Source organism: Phyllobates terribilis, unplaced genomic scaffold (assembly GCF_046119375.1).
Source record: "Phyllobates terribilis strain yellow unplaced genomic scaffold, ASM4611937v1 Scaffold_28__1_contigs__length_16237799, whole genome shotgun sequence".
Taxonomy (NCBI): domain Eukaryota; kingdom Metazoa; phylum Chordata; class Amphibia; order Anura; family Dendrobatidae; genus Phyllobates; species Phyllobates terribilis.
This window is the reverse complement of record NW_027362788.1, coordinates 14,427,911-14,447,114: the sequence shown is the minus strand read 5'-3', so window position 1 is coordinate 14,447,114 and position 19,204 is coordinate 14,427,911.

Genomic DNA, 19,204 nt, shown 5'->3' with positions numbered 1-19,204 from the left:
TAAATTTCAACGGAATTCCGAGAACAATGGAAGAGTTCCGAAGCATTTTTAAACTTCAGCGGAATTACGAGAACAATGGAAGACTTCCGAAGCATTTTTAAACATGAGCAGAATTCCGAGAACAATGGAATAGATTTTAAGCAATTTTAAACTTCAGCGGAATTCCGAGAACAATAGAAGAGTTCCGAAGCATTTTCAAACTTCACCCGAATTCTGAGAACAATGGAAGAATTCCGAAGCATTTTTAAACTTCAGCGGAATTTGGAGAACAATCGGAGAGTTCCGAAGCATTTTTAAAGGTCAGCGGAATTCCGAGAACAATGGAAGAGTTGTGAAGCATTTTTAAACGTCAGCGGAATTCCGAGAACAATGGAAGAGTTGCAAAGCATTATTAAACGTCAGCGGAATTCCGAGAACAATGTAAGAGTTCCGAAGCATTTTTAAACTTCAGCATAATTCCGAGAACAATGTAAGAGTTCCGAAGCATTTTTAAATTTCAACGGAATTCCGAGAACAATGGAAGAGTCCTGAAGCATTTTAAACTTCAGCTGATTTCCGAGAAATGGAAGAGTTCCGAAGCATTTTGAAACGTCAGCGGAAATTCGAGAACAATGGAAGCGTTCCGAAGCATTTTTAAATGTCAGCTGAATTCCGAGAACAATGAAAGAGTTGCGAAGCATTATTAAACGTCAGCGGAATTCTGAGAACAATGGAAGAGTTCCGAAACATTTTTAAACATCAGCGGATTTCCTTCAAGAATGAAAGAGTTCGGAAGAATTTTTAAACTTCAGCAGAATTTGAGGAACAATGGAAGAGTTCCGAAGCATTTTTAAATGTCAGGGGAATTCCGCGAACAATGTAAGAGTTCCAAAGCATTTTTAAACTTCAGCAGAAATCCGGGAACAATGGAAGAGTTTCAAAGCATTTTTAAACTTCAGCGGAATTCGGAGAACAATAGAAGAGTTCCGAAGCAATCTTAAACTTCAGCGGAATTCCGAGAACAATGGAAGAGTTCCGAAGCATTTTCAAAAGTCAGCGGAATTCCGAGAACAATAGAAGAGTTGTGAAGCATTTTTAAGCGTCAGCGGAATTCCGAGAACAATGGAAGAGTTCCGAAGCATTTTTAAACTTCAGCAGAATTCCGAGAACAATTGAAGAGTTCCAAAGCATTTTTAAACGTCAGCAGAATTCCGAGAACAAATGAAGAGTTCCAAAGCATTTTTAAACGTCAGTGGAATTCCGAGAACAATGGAAGAGTTCCGAAGCATTTTTAAATGTCAGCAGAATTCCGAGAACAATGTAAGAGTTCTGAAGCATTTTTAAACTTCAGCAGAATTCCGAGAGCAATGGAAGAGTTCCAAAGCATTTTAAAACTTCAGCAGAATTCCAAGAACAATTGAAGGGTTCCGAAGCATTTTTAAACTTCAGCAGAATTCCGAGAACAATGGGAGAGTTTCGAAGCATTTTTAAACTTCAGCAGAATTCCGAGAACAATGGAAGAGTTTCGAAGCATTTTTAAACTTCAACGGAATTCCGAGAACAATGGAAGAGTTCCGAAGCATTTTTAAACGTCAGCCGAATTCCGAGAACAATGGAAGAGTTCTTTAGCATTTTTAAACATCAGCGGAATTCCGAGAACAATGGAAGAGTATCGAAGCATTTTAAAACGTCAGCGGAATTCCGAGAACAATGGAAGAGTTCCGAAGCATTTTTAAACGTCAGCAGAATTCCGAGAACAATTGAAGACTTCCAAAGCAATTTTAAACTTCAGCAGAATTCCGAGAACAATGGAAGAGTTCCGAAGCATTTCTAAAAGTCAGCGGGATTCCGAGAACAATATAAGAGTTGTGAAGCATTTTTAAGCGTCAGCGGAATTCCGAGAACAATGGAAGAATTCCGAAGCATTTTTAAACTTCAAAACTTCAGCAGAATTCCGAGAACAATGGAAGAGTTCCGAAGCATTCTTAAACTTCAGCGGAATTCCGAGAACAATGGAAGAGTTCCGAAGCATTTTTAAACTTCACCGGAATTCCGAGAACAATGGAAGAGTTCCGAAGCATTTTAAAATGTCAGGGGAATTCCGCGAACAATGGAAGAGTCCTGAAGCATTTTTAAACGTCAGCGGATTTTTAAAAACAATGGAAGATTTCCGAAGCATTTTTAAACGTCAGCGGAATTCTGAGAAAAATGGAAGAGTTCCGAAGCATTTTTAAACTTCAGCGGAATTTGGAGAACAATCGAAGAGTTCCGAAGCATTTTTAAAGGTCAGCGGAATTCCGAGAACAATGGAAGAGTTGTGAAGCATTTTTAAACGTCAGCGGAATTCCGAGAACAATGGAAGAGTTGTGAAGCATTTTTAAACTTCAGCAGAATTCCGAGAATAATGGAAGAGTTCCAAAGCATTTTTAAATGTCAGCAGAATTCCGAGAACAAATGAAGACTTCCAAAGCATTTTTAAACGTCAGTGGAATTCCGAGAACAAAAGAAGAGTTGTGAAGCAATTTTAAGCGTCAGCGGAATTCCGAGAACAATGGAAGAGTTCCGAAGCATTTTTAAACTTCAGCGGAATTCCTGGAACAATGGAAGAGTTCCGAAGCATTTTTAAAAGTCATCAGAATTCCGAGAATAATAGAAGGGTACCAAAGCATGTTTAAACTTCAGCGGAATTCTGAGAACAATGTAAGAGTTCCGAAGCATTTTTAAACTTCACCGGAATTCCGAGAACAATGGAAGAGTTCCGAAGCATTTTTAAAAGTCAGCGGAATTCCGAGAACAATAGAAGAGTTGTGAAGCATTTTTAAGCGTCAGCGGAATTCCGAGAACAATGGAAGAGTTCCAAAGCATTTTTAAACGTCAGCAGAATTCCGAGAACAAATGAAGACTTCCAAAGCATTTTTAAACGTCAGTGGAATTCTGAGAACAATGGAAGAGTTCCGAAGCATTTTTAAATGTCAGCAGAATTCAGAGAACAATGTAAGAGTTCTGAAGCATTTTTAAACTTCAGCAGAATTCCGAGAGCAATGGAAGAGTTCCAAAGCATTTTAAAACTTCAGCAGAATTCCAAGAACAATTGAAGGGTTCCGAAGCATTTTTAAACTTCAGCAGAATTCCGAGAACAATGGGAGAGTTTCGAAGCATTTTTAAACTTCAACGGAATTCCGAGAACAATGGAAGAGTTCCGAAGCATTTTTAAACGTCAGCGGGATTCCGAGAACAATGGAAGAGTTGTGAAGCATTTTTAAGCGTCAGCGGAATTCCGAGAACAATGGAAGAGTTCCGAAGCATTTTTAAACTTCAGCAGAATTCCGAGAACAATGGAAGAATTCCGAAGCATTTTTAAACTTCAAAACTTCAGCAGAATTCCGAGAACAATGGAAGAGTTCCGAAGCATTCTTAAACTTCAGCGGAATTCCGAGAGCAATGGAAGAGTTCCGAAGCATTTTTAAAAGTCAGCGGAATTCCGAGAACAAAAGAAGAGCTGTGAAGCAATTTTATGCGTCAGTGGAATTCCGAGAACAATGGAAGTGTTCCGAAGCATTTTTAAACTTCAGCGGAATTCCTGGAACAATGGAAGAGTTCCGAAGCATTTTTAAAAGTCAGCAGAATTCCGAGAATAATAGAAGGGTACCAAAGCATGTTTAAACATCAGCGGAATTCTGAGAACAATGTAAGAGTTCCGAAGCATTTTTAAACTTCACCGTAATTCCGAGAACAATGGAAGAGTTCCGAAGCATTTTTAAATGTCAGGGGAATTCCGCGAACAATGTAAGAGTTCTGAAGCATTTTTAAACTTCAGCAGAATTCCGAGAGCAATGGAAGAGTTCCAAAGCATTTTAAAACTGCAGAAGAATTCCAAGAACAATTGAAGGGTTCCGAAGCATTTTTAAACTTCAGCAGAATTCCGAGAACAATGGGAGAGTTTCGAAGCATTTTTAAACTTCAGCAGAATTCCAAGAACAATGAAAGAGTTTCGAAGCATTTTTAAACTTCAACGGAATTCCGAGAACAATGGAAGTGTTCCGAAGCATTTTTAAACGTCAGCGGGATTCCGAGAACAATGGAAGAGTTGTGAAGCATTTTTAAGCTTCAGCGGAATTCCGAGAACAATGGAAGAGTTCCGAAGCATTTTTAAACTTCAGCAGAATTCCGAGAACAATGGAAGAATTCCGAAGCATTTTTAAACTTCAAAACTTCAGCAGAATTCCGAGAACAATGGAAGAGTTCCGAAGCATTCTTAAACTTCAGCGGAATTCCGAGAACAATGGAAGAGTTCCGAAGCATTTTTAAAAGTCAGCGGAATTCCGAGAACAAAAGAAGAGTTGTGAAGCAATTTTAAGCGTCAGCGGAATTCCGAGAACAATGGAAGTGTTCCGAAGCATTTTTAAACTTCAGCGGAATTCTGAGAACAATGTAAGAGTTCCGAAGCATTTTTAAAAGTCAGCGGAATTCCGAGAACAAAAGAAGAGTTGTGAAGCAATTTTAAGCGTCAGCGGAATTCCGAGAACAATGGAAGAGTTCCGAAGCATTTTTAAACTTCAGCGGAATTCCTGGAACAATGGAAGAGTTCCGAAGCATTTTTAAAAGTCAGCAGAATTCCGAGAATAATAGAAGGGTACCAAAGCATGTTTAAACTTCAGCGGAATTCTGAGAACAATGTAAGAGTTCCGAAGCATTTTTAAACTTCACCGGAATTCCGAGAACAATGGAAGAGTTCCGAAGCATTTTTAAATGTCAGGGGAATTCCGCGAACAATGGAAGAGTCCTGAAGCATTTTTAAACGTCAGCGGATTTTTGAAAACAATGGAAGATTTCCGAAGCATTTTTAAACGTCAGCGGAATTCTGAGAAAAATGGAAGAGTTCCGAAGCATTTTTAAACTTCAGCGGAATTTGGAGAACAATCGAAGAGTTCCGAAGCATTTTTAAAGGTCAGCGGAATTCCGAGAACAATGGAAGAGTTGTGAAGCATTTTTAAACGTCAGCGGAATTCTGAGAACAATGGAAGAGTTGCAAAGCAGTATTAAACGTCAGCGGAATTCCGAGAACAATGGAAGAGTTCCGAAGCATTTTTAAACTTCAGCATAATTCCGAGAACAATGGAAGAGTTCCGAAGCATTTTTAAATTTCAACGGAATTCCGAGAACAATGGAAGAGTTCCGAAGCATTTTTAAACTTCAGCGGAATTACGAGAACAATGGAAGAGTTCCGAAGCATTTTTAAACATGAGCAGAATTCCGAGAACAATGGAATAGATTTTAAGCAATTTTAAACTTCAGCGGAATTCCGAGAACAATAGAAGAGTTCCGAAGCATTTTCAAACTTCACCCGAATTCTGAGAACAATGGAAGAGTTCCGAAGCATTTTTAAACTTCAGCGGAATTTGGAGAACAATCGGAGAGTTCCGAAGCATTTTTAAAGGTCAGCGGAATTCCGAGAACAATGGAAGAGTTGTGAAGCATTTTTAAACGTCAGCGGAATTCCGAGAACAATGGAAGAGTTGCAAAGCATTATTAAATGTCAGCGGAATTCCGAGAACAATGTAAGAGTTCCGAAGCATTTTTAAACTTCAGCATAATTCCGAGAACAATGTAAGAGTTCCGAAGCATTTTTAAATTTCAACGGAATTCCGAGAACAATGTAAGAGTCCTGAAGCATTTTAAACTTCAGCTGATTTCCGAGAAATGGAAGAGTTCCGAAGCATTTTGAAACGTCAGCGGAAATTCGAGAACAATGGAAGCGTTCCGAAGCATTTTTAAATGTCAGCTGAATTCCGAGAACAATGAAAGAGTTGCGAAGCATTATTAAACGTCAGCGGAATTCTGAGAACAATGGAAGAGTTCCGAAACATTTTTAAACATCAGCGGATTTCCTTCAAGAATGAAAGAGTTCGGAAGAATTTTTAAACTTCAGCAGAATTTGAGGAACAATGGAAGAGTTCCGAAGCATTTTTAAATGTCAGGGGAATTCCGCGAACAATGTAAGAGTTCCAAAGCATTTTTAAACTTCAGCAGAAATCCGGGAACAATGGAAGAGTTTCAAAGCATTTTTAAACTTCAGCAGAATTCGGAGAACAATAGAAGAGTTCCGAAGCATTTTTAAATGTCAGCAGAATTCCGAGAACAATGGAAGAGGTCCGAAGCATTTTTAAATGTCAGCGGAATTCCGAGAAATATGGAAGAGTTCCGAAGCATTTTTAAATGTCAGCAGAATTCCGAGAACAATGGAAGAGTTCCAAAGCATTTTTAAATGTCAGCGGAATTCTGAAAACAATGGAAGAGTTCTGAAGCATTTTTAAACTTCAGCAGAATTCCGAGAACAATGGAAGAGTTCCGAAGCATTTTCAAAAGTCAGCGGAATTCCGAGAACAATAGAAGAGTTGTGAAGCATTTTTAAGCGTCAGCGGAATTCCGAGAACAATGGAAGAGTTCCGAAGCATTTTTAAACTTCAGCAGAATTCCGAGAACAATTGAAGAGTTCCAAAGCATTTTTAAACGTCAGCAGAATTCCGAGAACAAATGAAGAGTTCCAAAGCATTTTTAAACGTCAGTGGAATTCCGAGAACAATGGAAGAGTTCCGAAGCATTTTTAAATGTCAGCAGAATTCCGAGAACAATGTAAGAGTTCTGAAGCATTTTTAAACTTCAGCAGAATTCCGAGAGCAATGGAAGAGTTCCAAAGCATTTTAAAACTTCAGCAGAATTCCAAGAACAATTGAAGGGTTCCGAAGCATTTTTAAACTTCAGCAGAATTCCGAGAACAATGGGAGAGTTTCGAAGCATTTTTAAACTTCAGCAGAATTCCGAGAACAATGGAAGAGTTTCGAAGCATTTTTAAACTTCAACGGAATTCCGAGAACAATGGAAGAGTTCCGAAGCATTTTTAAACGTCAGCCGAATTCCGAGAACAATGGAAGAGTTCTTTAGCATTTTTAAACATCAGCGGAATTCCGAGAACAATGGAAGAGTATCGAAGCATTTTAAAACGTCAGCGGAATTCCGAGAACAATGGAAGAGTTCCGAAGCATTTTTAAACGTCAGCAGAATTCCGAGAACAATTGAAGACTTCCAAAGCAATTTTAAACTTCAGCAGAATTCCGAGAACAATGGAAGAGTTCCGAAGCATTTCTAAAAGTCAGCGGGATTCCGAGAACAATATAAGAGTTGTGAAGCATTTTTAAGCGTCAGCGGAATTCCGAGAACAATGGAAGAATTCCGAAGCATTTTTAAACTTCAAAACTTCAGCAGAATTCCGAGAACAATGGAAGAGTTCCGAAGCATTCTTAAACTTCAGCGGAATTCCGAGAACAATGGAAGAGTTCCGAAGCATTTTTAAACTTCACCGGAATTCCGAGAACAATGGAAGAGTTCCGAAGCATTTTAAAATGTCAGGGGAATTCCGCGAACAATGGAAGAGTCCTGAAGCATTTTTAAACGTCAGCGGATTTTTAAAAACAATGGAAGATTTCCGAAGCATTTTTAAACGTCAGCGGAATTCTGAGAAAAATGGAAGAGTTCCGAAGCATTTTTAAACTTCAGCGGAATTTGGAGAACAATCGAAGAGTTCCGAAGCATTTTTAAAGGTCAGCGGAATTCCGAGAACAATGGAAGAGTTGTGAAGCATTTTTAAACGTCAGCGGAATTCCGAGAACAATGGAAGAGTTGTGAAGCATTTTTAAACTTCAGCAGAATTCCGAGAATAATGGAAGAGTTCCAAAGCATTTTTAAATGTCAGCAGAATTCCGAGAACAAATGAAGACTTCCAAAGCATTTTTAAACGTCAGTGGAATTCCGAGAACAAAAGAAGAGTTGTGAAGCAATTTTAAGCGTCAGCGGAATTCCGAGAACAATGGAAGAGTTCCGAAGCATTTTTAAACTTCAGCGGAATTCCTGGAACAATGGAAGAGTTCCGAAGCATTTTTAAAAGTCATCAGAATTCCGAGAATAATAGAAGGGTACCAAAGCATGTTTAAACTTCAGCGGAATTCTGAGAACAATGTAAGAGTTCCGAAGCATTTTTAAACTTCACCGGAATTCCGAGAACAATGGAAGAGTTCCGAAGCATTTTTAAAAGTCAGCGGAATTCCGAGAACAATAGAAGAGTTGTGAAGCATTTTTAAGCGTCAGCGGAATTCCGAGAACAATGGAAGAGTTCCAAAGCATTTTTAAACGTCAGCAGAATTCCGAGAACAAATGAAGACTTCCAAAGCATTTTTAAACGTCAGTGGAATTCTGAGAACAATGGAAGAGTTCCGAAGCATTTTTAAATGTCAGCAGAATTCAGAGAACAATGTAAGAGTTCTGAAGCATTTTTAAACTTCAGCAGAATTCCGAGAGCAATGGAAGAGTTCCAAAGCATTTTAAAACTTCAGCAGAATTCCAAGAACAATTGAAGGGTTCCGAAGCATTTTTAAACTTCAGCAGAATTCCGAGAACAATGGGAGAGTTTCGAAGCATTTTTAAACTTCAACGGAATTCCGAGAACAATGGAAGAGTTCCGAAGCATTTTTAAACGTCAGCGGGATTCCGAGAACAATGGAAGAGTTGTGAAGCATTTTTAAGCGTCAGCGGAATTCCGAGAACAATGGAAGAGTTCCGAAGCATTTTTAAACTTCAGCAGAATTCCGAGAACAATGGAAGAATTCCGAAGCATTTTTAAACTTCAAAACTTCAGCAGAATTCCGAGAACAATGGAAGAGTTCCGAAGCATTCTTAAACTTCAGCGGAATTCCGAGAGCAATGGAAGAGTTCCGAAGCATTTTTAAAAGTCAGCGGAATTCCGAGAACAAAAGAAGAGCTGTGAAGCAATTTTATGCGTCAGTGGAATTCCGAGAACAATGGAAGTGTTCCGAAGCATTTTTAAACTTCAGCGGAATTCCTGGAACAATGGAAGAGTTCCGAAGCATTTTTAAAAGTCAGCAGAATTCCGAGAATAATAGAAGGGTACCAAAGCATGTTTAAACATCAGCGGAATTCTGAGAACAATGTAAGAGTTCCGAAGCATTTTTAAACTTCACCGTAATTCCGAGAACAATGGAAGAGTTCCGAAGCATTTTTAAATGTCAGGGGAATTCCGCGAACAATGTAAGAGTTCTGAAGCATTTTTAAACTTCAGCAGAATTCCGAGAGCAATGGAAGAGTTCCAAAGCATTTTAAAACTGCAGAAGAATTCCAAGAACAATTGAAGGGTTCCGAAGCATTTTTAAACTTCAGCAGAATTCCGAGAACAATGGGAGAGTTTCGAAGCATTTTTAAACTTCAGCAGAATTCCAAGAACAATGAAAGAGTTTCGAAGCATTTTTAAACTTCAACGGAATTCCGAGAACAATGGAAGTGTTCCGAAGCATTTTTAAACGTCAGCGGGATTCCGAGAACAATGGAAGAGTTGTGAAGCATTTTTAAGCTTCAGCGGAATTCCGAGAACAATGGAAGAGTTCCGAAGCATTTTTAAACTTCAGCAGAATTCCGAGAACAATGGAAGAATTCCGAAGCATTTTTAAACTTCAAAACTTCAGCAGAATTCCGAGAACAATGGAAGAGTTCCGAAGCATTCTTAAACTTCAGCGGAATTCCGAGAACAATGGAAGAGTTCCGAAGCATTTTTAAAAGTCAGCGGAATTCCGAGAACAAAAGAAGAGTTGTGAAGCAATTTTAAGCGTCAGCGGAATTCCGAGAACAATGGAAGTGTTCCGAAGCATTTTTAAACTTCAGCGGAATTCTGAGAACAATGTAAGAGTTCCGAAGCATTTTTAAAAGTCAGCGGAATTCCGAGAACAAAAGAAGAGTTGTGAAGCAATTTTAAGCGTCAGCGGAATTCCGAGAACAATGGAAGAGTTCCGAAGCATTTTTAAACTTCAGCGGAATTCCTGGAACAATGGAAGAGTTCCGAAGCATTTTTAAAAGTCAGCAGAATTCCGAGAATAATAGAAGGGTACCAAAGCATGTTTAAACTTCAGCGGAATTCTGAGAACAATGTAAGAGTTCCGAAGCATTTTTAAACTTCACCGGAATTCCGAGAACAATGGAAGAGTTCCGAAGCATTTTTAAATGTCAGGGGAATTCCGCGAACAATGGAAGAGTCCTGAAGCATTTTTAAACGTCAGCGGATTTTTGAAAACAATGGAAGATTTCCGAAGCATTTTTAAACGTCAGCGGAATTCTGAGAAAAATGGAAGAGTTCCGAAGCATTTTTAAACTTCAGCGGAATTTGGAGAACAATCGAAGAGTTCCGAAGCATTTTTAAAGGTCAGCGGAATTCCGAGAACAATGGAAGAGTTGTGAAGCATTTTTAAACGTCAGCGGAATTCTGAGAACAATGGAAGAGTTGCAAAGCAGTATTAAACGTCAGCGGAATTCCGAGAACAATGGAAGAGTTCCGAAGCATTTTTAAACTTCAGCATAATTCCGAGAACAATGGAAGAGTTCCGAAGCATTTTTAAATTTCAACGGAATTCCGAGAACAATGGAAGAGTTCCGAAGCATTTTTAAACTTCAGCGGAATTACGAGAACAATGGAAGAGTTCCGAAGCATTTTTAAACATGAGCAGAATTCCGAGAACAATGGAATAGATTTTAAGCAATTTTAAACTTCAGCGGAATTCCGAGAACAATAGAAGAGTTCCGAAGCATTTTCAAACTTCACCCGAATTCTGAGAACAATGGAAGAGTTCCGAAGCATTTTTAAACTTCAGCGGAATTTGGAGAACAATCGGAGAGTTCCGAAGCATTTTTAAAGGTCAGCGGAATTCCGAGAACAATGGAAGAGTTGTGAAGCATTTTTAAACGTCAGCGGAATTCCGAGAACAATGGAAGAGTTGCAAAGCATTATTAAATGTCAGCGGAATTCCGAGAACAATGTAAGAGTTCCGAAGCATTTTTAAACTTCAGCATAATTCCGAGAACAATGTAAGAGTTCCGAAGCATTTTTAAATTTCAACGGAATTCCGAGAACAATGTAAGAGTCCTGAAGCATTTTAAACTTCAGCTGATTTCCGAGAAATGGAAGAGTTCCGAAGCATTTTGAAACGTCAGCGGAAATTCGAGAACAATGGAAGCGTTCCGAAGCATTTTTAAATGTCAGCTGAATTCCGAGAACAATGAAAGAGTTGCGAAGCATTATTAAACGTCAGCGGAATTCTGAGAACAATGGAAGAGTTCCGAAACATTTTTAAACATCAGCGGATTTCCTTCAAGAATGAAAGAGTTCGGAAGAATTTTTAAACTTCAGCAGAATTTGAGGAACAATGGAAGAGTTCCGAAGCATTTTTAAATGTCAGGGGAATTCCGCGAACAATGTAAGAGTTCCAAAGCATTTTTAAACTTCAGCAGAAATCCGGGAACAATGGAAGAGTTTCAAAGCATTTTTAAACTTCAGCAGAATTCGGAGAACAATAGAAGAGTTCCGAAGCATTTTTAAATGTCAGCAGAATTCCGAGAACAATGGAAGAGGTCCGAAGCATTTTTAAATGTCAGCGGAATTCCGAGAAATATGGAAGAGTTCCGAAGCATTTTTAAATGTCAGCAGAATTCCGAGAACAATGGAAGAGTTCCAAAGCATTTTTAAATGTCAGCGGAATTCTGAAAACAATGGAAGAGTTCTGAAGCATTTTTAAACTTCAGCAGAATTCCGAGAACAATGGAAGAGTTCCGAAGCAATCTTAAACTTCAGCGGAATTCCGAGAACAATGGAAGAGTTCCGAAGCATTTTTAAAAGTCAGCGGAATTCCGAGAACAATAGAAGAGTTGTGAAGCATTTTTAAGCGTCAGCGGAATTCCGAGAACAATGGAAGAGTTCCAAAGCATTTTTAAACTTCAGCAGAATTCCGAGAACAATGGAAGAGTTCCAAAGCATTATTAAACGTCAGCAGAATTCCGAGAACAAAAGAAGACTTCCAAAGCATTTTTAAACGTCAGTGGAATTCTGAGAACAATGGAAGAGTTCCGAAGCATTTTTAAATGTCAGCAGAATTCCGAGAACAATGTAAGAGTTCTGAAGCATTTTTAAACTTCAGCAGAATTCCGAGAGCAATGGAAGAGTTCCAAAGCATTTTAAAACTTCAGCAGAATTCCAAGAACAATTGAAGGGTTCCGAAGCATTTTTAAACTTCAGCAGAATTCCGAGAACAATGGGAGAGTTTCGAAGCATTTTTAAACTTCAACGGAATTCCGAGAACAATGGAAGAGTTCTGAAGCATTTTTAAATGTCAGCAGGATTCCGAGAACAATGGAAGAGTTGTGAAGCATTTTTAAGCGTCAGCGGAATTCCGAGAACAATGGAAGAGTTCCGAAGCATTTTTAAACTTCAGCAGAATTCCGAGAACAATGGAAGAATTCCGAAGCATTTTTAAAAGTCAGCGGAATTCCGAGAACAAAAGAAGAGCTGTGAAGCAATTTTAAGCGTCAGTGGAATTCCGAGAACAATGGAAGAGTTCCGAAGCATTTTTAAACTTCAGCGGAATTCCTGGAACAATGGAAGAGTTCCGAAGCATTTTTAAAAGTCAGCAGAATTCCGAGAATAATAGAAGGGTACCAAAGCATGTTTAAACTTCATCGGAATTCTGAGAACAATGTAAGAGTTCCGAAGCATTTTTAAACTTCACCGGAATTCCGAGAACAATGGAAGAGTTCCGAAGCATTTTTAAAAGTCAGCGGAATTCCGAGAACAAAAGAAGAGTTGTGAAGCAATTTTAAGCGTCAGCGGAATTCCGAGAACAATGGAAGAGTTCCGAAGCATTTTTAAACTTCAGCGGAATTCCTGGAACAATGGAAGAGTTCCGAAGCATTTTTAAAAGTCAGCAGAATTCCGAGAATAATAGAAGGGTACCAAAGCATGTTTAAACTTCAGCGGAATTCTGAGAACAATGTAAGAGTTCCGAAGCATTTTTAAACTTCACCGGAATTCCGAGAACAATGGAAGAGTTCCGAAGCATTTTTAAATGTCAGGGGAATTCCGCGAACAATGGAAGAGTCCTGAAGCATTTTTAAACGTCAGCAGATTTTTGAAAACAATGGAAGATTTCCGAAGCATTTTTAAACGTCAGCGGAATTCTGAGAAAAATGGAAGAGTTCCGAAGCATTTTTAAACTTCAGCGGAATTTGGAGAACAATCGAAGAGTTCCGAAGCATTTTTAAAGGTCAGCAGAATTCCGAGAACAATGGAAGAGTTGTGAAGCATTTTTAAACGTCAGCGGAATTCTGAGAACAATGGAAGAGTTGCAAAGCAGTATTAAACGTCAGCGGAATTCCGAGAACAATGGAAGAGTTCCGAAGCATTTTTAAACTTCAGCATAATTCCGAGAACAATGGAAGAGTTCCGAAGCATTTTTAAACTTCAGCGGAATTACGAGAACAATGGAAGAGTTCCGAAGCATTTTTAAACATGAGCAGAATTCCGAGAACAATGGAATAGATTTTAAGCAATTTTAAACTTCAGCGGAATTCCGAGAACAATAGAAGAGTTCCGAAGCATTTTCAAACTTCACCCGAATTCTGAGAACAATGGAAGAGTTCCGAAGCATTTTTAAACTTCAGCGGAATTTGGAGAACAATCGGAGAGTTCCGAAGCATTTTTAAAGGTCAGCGAAATTCCGAGAACAATGGAAGAGTTGTGAAGCATTTTTAAACGTCAGCGGAATTCCGAGAACAATGGAAGAGTTGCAAAGCATTATTAAACGTCAGCGGAATTCCGAGAACAATGTAAGAGTTCCGAACCATTCTTAAACTTCAGCATAATTCCGAGAACAATGTAAGAGTTCCGAAGCATTTTTAAATTTCAACGGAATTCCGAGAACAATGGAAGAGTCCTGAAGCATTTTAAACTTCAGCTGATTTCCGAGAAATGGAAGAGTTCCGAAGCATTTTGAAACGTCAGCGGAAATTCGAGAACAATGGAAGCGTTCCGAAGCATTTTTAAACATCAGCGGATTTCCTTCAAGAATGAAAGAGTTCGGAAGAATTTTTAAACTTCAGCAGAATTTGAGGAACAATGGAAGAGTTCCGAAGCATTTTTAAATGTCAGGGGAATTCCGCGAACAATGTAAGAGTTCCAAAGCATTTTTAAACTTCAGCAGAAATCCGGGAACAATGGAAGAGTTTCAAAGCATTTTTAAACTTCAGCAGAATTCGGAGAACAATAGAAGAGTTCCGAAGCATTTTTAAATGTCAGCAGAATTCCGAGAACAATGGAAGAGGTCCGAAGCATTTTTAAATGCCAGCGGAATTCCGAGAAATATGGAAGAGTTCCGAAGCATTTTTAAATGTCAGCAGAATTCCGAGAACAATGGAAGAGTTCCAAAGCATTTTTAAATGTCAGCGGAATTCTGAAAACAATGGAAGAGTTCTGAAGCATTTTTAAACTTCAGCAGAATTCCGAGAACAATGGAAGAGTTCCGAAGCAATCTTAAACTTCAGCGGAATTCCGAGAACAATGGAAGAGTTCCGAAGCATTTTTAAAAGTCAGCGGAATTCCGAGAACAATAGAAGAGTTGTGAAGCATTTTTAAGCGTCAGCGGAATTCCGAGAACAATGGAAGAGTTCCAAAGCATTTTTAAACTTCAGCAGAATTCCGAGAACAATGGAAGAGTTCCAAAGCATTTTTAAACGTCAGCAGAATTCCGAGAACAAATGAAGACTTCCAAAGCATTTTTAAACGTCAGTGGAATTCTGAGAACAATGGAAGAGTTCCGAAGCATTTTTAAATGTCAGCAGAATTCCGAGAACAATGTAAGAGTTCTGAAGCATTTTTAAACTTCAGCAGAATTCCGAGAGCAATGGAAGAGTTCCAAAGCATTTTAAAACTTCAGCAGAATTCCAAGAACAATTGAAGGGTTCCGAAGCATTTTTAAACTTCAGCAGAATTCCGAGAACAATGGGAGAGTTTCGAAGCATTTTTAAACTTCAACGGAATTCCGAGAACAATGGAAGAGTTCCGATGCATTTTTAAACGTCAGCGGGATTCCGAGAACAATGGAAGAGTTGTGAAGCATTTTTAAGCGTCAGCGGAATTCCGAGAACAATGGAAGAGTTCCGAAGCATTTTTAAACTTCAGCAGAATTCCGAGAACAATGGAAGAATTCCGAAGCATTTTTAAACTTCAAAACTTCAGCAGAATTCCGAGAACAATGGAAGAGTTCCGAAGCATTTCTAAAAGTCAGCGGGATTCCGAGAACAATATAAGAGTTGTGAAGCATTTTTAAGCGTCAGCGGAATTCCGAGAACAATGGAAGAATTCCGAAGCATTTTTAAACTTCAAAACTTCAGCAGAATTCCGAGAACAATGGAAGAGTTCCGAAGCACTCTTAAACTTCAGCGGAATTCCGAGAACAATGGAAGAGTTCCGAAGCATTTTTAAACTTCACCGGAATTCCGAGAACAATGAAAGAGTTCCGAAGCATTTTTAAATGTCAGGGGAATTCCGCGAACAATGGAAGAGTCCTGAAGCATTTTTAAACGTCAGCGGATTTTTAAAAACAATGGAAGATTTCCGAAGCATTTTTAAACGTCAGCGGAATTCTGAGAAAAATTGAAGAGTTCCGAAGCATTTTTAAACTTCAGCGGAATTTGGAGAACAATCGAAGAGTTCCGAAGCATTTTTAAAGGTCAGCGGAATTCCGAGAACAATGGAAGAGTTGTGAAGCATTTTTAAACGTCAGCGGAATTCCGAGAACAATGGAAGAGTTGTGAAGCATTTTTAAACTTCAGCAGAATTCCGAGAATAATGGAAGAGTTCCAAAGCATTTTTAAATGTCAGCAGAATTCCGAGAACAAATGAAGACTTCCAAAGCATTTTTAAACGTCAGTGGAATTCCGAGAACAAAAGAAGAGTTGTGAAGCAATTTTAAGCGTCAGCGGAATTCCGAGAACAATGGAAGAGTTCCGAAGCATTTTTAAACTTCAGCATAATTCCGAGAACAATGGAAGAGTTCCGAAGCATTTTTAAATTTCAACGGAATTCCGAGAACAATGGAAGAGTTCCGAAGCATTTTTAAACTTCAGCGGAATTACGAGAACAATGGAAGACTTCCGAAGCATTTTTAAACATGAGCAGAATTCCGAGAACAATGGAATAGATTTTAAGCAATTTTAAACTTCAGCGGAATTCCGAGAACAATAGAAGAGTTCCGAAGCATTTTCAAACTTCACCCGAATTCTGAGAACAATGGAAGAATTCCGAAGCATTTTTAAACTTCAGCGGAATTTGGAGAACAATCGGAGAGTTCCGAAGCATTTTTAAAGGTCAGCGGAATTCCGAGAACAATGGAAGAGTTGTGAAGCATTTTTAAACGTCAGCGGAATTCCGAGAACAATGGAAGAGTTGCAAAGCATTATTAAACGTCAGCGGAATTCCGAGAACAATGTAAGAGTTCCGAAGCATTTTTAAACTTCAGCATAATTCCGAGAACAATGTAAGAGTTCCGAAGCATTTTTAAATTTCAACGGAATTCCGAGAACAATGGAAGAGTCCTGAAGCATTTTAAACTTCAGCTGATTTCCGAGAAATGGAAGAGTTCCGAAGCATTTTGAAACGTCAGCGGAAATTCGAGAACAATGGAAGCGTTCCGAAGCATTTTTAAATGTCAGCTGAATTCCGAGAACAATGAAAGAGTTGCGAAGCATTATTAAACGTCAGCGGAATTCTGAGAACAATGGAAGAGTTCCGAAACATTTTTAAACATCAGCGGATTTCCTTCAAGAATGAAAGAGTTCGGAAGAATTTTTAAACTTCAGCAGAATTTGAGGAGCAATGGAAGAGTTCCGAAGCATTTTTAAATGTCAGGGGAATTCCGCGAACAATGTAAGAGTTCCAAAGCATTTTTAAACTTCAGCAGAAATCCGGGAACAATGGAAGAGTTTCAAAGCATTTTTAAACTTCAGCAGAATTCGGAGAACAATAGAAGAGTTCCGAAGCAATCTTAAACTTCAGCGGAATTCCGAGAACAATGGAAGAGTTCCGAAGCATTTTTAAAAGTCAGCGGAATTCCGAGAACAATAGAAGAGTTGTGAAGCATTTTTAAGCGTCAGCGGAATTCCGAGAACAATGGAAGAGTTCCGAAGCATTTTTAAACTTCAGCAGAATTCCGAGAACAATTGAAGAGTTCCAAAGCATTTTTAAACGTCAGCAGAATTCCGAGAACAAATGAAGAGTTCCAAAGCATTTTTAAACGTCAGTGGAATTCCGAGAACAATGGAAGAGTTCCGAAGCATTTTTAAATGTCAGCAGAATTCCGAGAACAATGTAAGAGTTCTGAAGCATTTTTAAACTTCAGCAGAATTCCGAGAGCAATGGAAGAGTTCCAAAGCATTTTAAAACTTCAGCAGAATTCCAAGAACAATTGAAGGGTTCCGAAGCATTTTTAAACTTCAGCAGAATTCCGAGAACAATGGGAGAGTTTCGAAGCATTTTTAAACTTCAGCAGAATTCCGAGAACAATGGAAGAGTTTCGAAGCATTTTTAAACTTCAACGGAATTCCGAGAACAATAGAAGAGTTCCGAAGCATTTTTAAACGTCAGCCGAATTCCGAGAACAATGGAAGAGTTCTTTAGCATTTTTAAACATCAGCGGAATTCTGAGAACAATGGAAGAGTATCGAAGCATTTTAAAACGTCAGCGGAATTCCGAGAACAATGGAAGAGTTCCGAAGCATTTTTAAACGTCAGCAGAATTCCGAGAACAATTGAAGACTTCCAAAGCATTTTTAAACTTCAGCAGAATTCCGAGAACAATGGAAGAGTTCCGAAGCATTTCTAAAAGTCAGCGGGATTCCGAGAACAATATAAGAGTTGTGAAGCATTTTTAAGCGTCAGCGGAATTCCGAGAACAATGGAAGAATTCCGAAGCATTTTTAAACTTCAAAACTTCAGCAGAATTCCGAGAACAATGGAAGAGTTCCGAAGCATTCTTAAACTTCAGCGGAATTCCGAGAACAATGGAAGAGTTCCGAAGCATTTTTAAACTTCACCGGAATTCCGAGAACAATGGAAGAGTTCCGAAGCATTTTTAAATGTCAGGGGAATTCCGCGAACAATGGAAGAGTCCTGAAGCATTTTTAAACGTCAGCGGATTTTTAAAAACAATGGAAGATTTCCGAAGCATTTTTAAACGTCAGCGGAATTCTGAGAAAAATGGAAGAGTTCCGAAGCATTTTTAAACTTCAGCGGAATTTGGAGAACAATCGAAGAGTTCCGAAGCATTTTTAAAGGTCAGCGGAATTCTGAGAACAATGGAAGAGTTGTGAAGCATTTTTAAACGTCAGCGGAATTCCGAGAACAATGGAAGAGTTGTGAAGCATTTTTAAACTTCAGCAGAATTCCGAGAATAATGGAAGAGTTCCAAAGCATTTTTAAATGTCAGCAGAATTCCGAGAACAAATGAAGACTTCCAAAGCATTTTTAAACGTCAGTGGAATTCCGAGAACAAAAGAAGAGTTGTGAAGCAATTTTAAGCGTCAGCGGAATTCCGAGAACAATGGAAGAGTTCCGAAGCATTTTTAAACTTCAGCGGAATTCCGAGAACAATGGAAGAGTTCCGAAGCATTTTTAAAAGTCAGCGGAATTCCGAGAACAATAGAAGAGTTGTGAAGCATTTTTAAGCGTCAGCGGAATTCCGAGAACAATGGAAGAGTTCCAAAGCATTTTTAAACGTCAGCAGAATTCCGAGAACAAATGAAGACTTCCAAAGCATTTTTAAACGTCAGTGGAATTCTGAGAACAATGGAAGAGTTCCGAAGCATTTTTAAATGTCAGCAGAATTCAGAGAACAATGTAAGAGTTCTGAAGCATTTTTAAACTTCAGCAGAATTCCGAGAGCAATGGAAGAGTTCCAAAGCATTTTAAAACTTCAGCAGAATTCCAAGAACAATTGAAGGGTTCCGAAGCATTTTTAAACTTCAGCAGAATTCCGAGAACAATGGGAGAGTTTCGAAGCATTTTTAAACTTCAACGGAATTCCGAGAACAATGGAAGAGTTCCGAAGCATTTTTAAACGTCAGCGGGATTCCGAGAACAATGGAAGAGTTGTGAAGCATTTTTAAGCGTCAGCGGAATTCCGAGAACAATGGAAGAGTTCCGAAGCATTTTTAAACTTCAGCAGAATTCCGAGAACAATGGAAGAATTCCGAAGCATTTTTAAACTTCAAAACTTCAGCAGAATTCCGAGAACAATGGAAGAGTTCCGAAGAATTCTTAAACTTCAGCGGAATTCCGAGAGCAATG